Below are 1,546 nucleotides of genomic sequence, written 5' to 3'. Positions count from 1 at the left end.
GGGACTAATATATGAAAAATTGACCATACCAATAAATAAATAATACGACAAGCTAATCATCACATACGTACATACATAAGCAGTGGAAGCAATGAGTCCTAAATTCCTTCATGTTTTGAGCTACAGCTGGGTGTTACATAAACATTACAACTGCCGACCATCGGTTGAGAAAGTGGAAGGAGTTCAACTCTGACACTTAGTGGAATGACAACGTGACTCCTCGACAGAATGTGAAGTGACGAGAGCGCATTCCATAGATCTTTGGGCTGCAAGTTCTTGGGGCGTTAGTGGAAAAAAGAAGTTTTAAAAGAGTTAATGGAAGATGCTTGAAGCAAATATCATGTCTGTAAATACAGGGAATCCGCCATGCATTGCCTATATTTCTGATGTTTTATTTGGTATGCATTATAAAACCTTTGAGGCACTAAAGGCACCTTTTTTTGACAATGCAAAATCAATATGAAGTTTATCATATCCTTCTCAGTCCCAAAGTAAAACGTCTTTTTCTGTTTCATAGTGCAGGAGTTACTGATAGTCTTAAATAAAATTGGACCGAGAGAATGAACAATCGGTAATCTGAAATTTCCATAACTTTTTTTATCTATTCTTCAACAGAGATTATTTTCTAACTAACATTTGATTACGATAATTATCAAATATCACATCCAAAGCTTAATGCACTTCATGGCTTGGGAAAATAAATAACATTCTACAGGTCATTCCACTGCAAGCAATGTTCTATATCACTGCACGTAGAAACGTACAAATGAAAATTTCCAAAAGAGAAAAATGGGCCCGTGCAATGAAGTTGAAGAAGCATGTCGACATAATCTCTAGATAATCCAAAAATGGTTTCTGGTCGCTCGGTCCAAAAATGGTCTTCGGTCTCCGAGTGAGAAAATGTCTGAAAATAGAAAGGTTCTCTAGTCACCTCTGGCCTTTGGTCCCCAAATCCTTAAGCATCAGGATATTTCTTCTTCAGCAGCAATCTTGGAAAAAGGTCCTGCCGGATCTGAAAGGACCTGATTTGGGAAGGAGGGAGGAGGGTAGGACCTTTGAGCTCACAATTGAGCAAATGAAGGACTTCCTCCTCTCATGGAAAGATCCTGCGGCCTCTGTGAAGTCCCCCATTGGTCCTGCTGCCAAAAAGGATATTGTTCCTTTTTATGGATATGGAATGAGAGAGAAGTAAGGAGGGTGGAAAAAGGAGACTGATTTTTCACTATAATAAGCCAATATTAAATTAACAAATCTACGTGAATTGTACAATGATGTTGAGGCATATCATTAGATTGGGGAAGATACTGATTTTATAAATTATTACAATTTTAAAATTAATAATATGAATGTTTAATAAAAACAATATACACATACATACACACACACACACACACATTACATATTATATAATATATATATATATATATATATATATATTTATATATATAAATATATATATATATGTACATATATATATATATATATATATATATATATATATATATATATATATATATATATATATATATATATATATATATATATA

The sequence above is a fragment of the Macrobrachium rosenbergii genome, chromosome 15, assembly GCF_040412425.1.
Source record: "Macrobrachium rosenbergii isolate ZJJX-2024 chromosome 15, ASM4041242v1, whole genome shotgun sequence".
Taxonomy (NCBI): Eukaryota; Metazoa; Arthropoda; class Malacostraca; order Decapoda; family Palaemonidae; genus Macrobrachium; species Macrobrachium rosenbergii.
The sequence above is the reverse complement of the archived record's forward strand: the minus strand, read 5'-3'. Positions refer to the sequence as shown.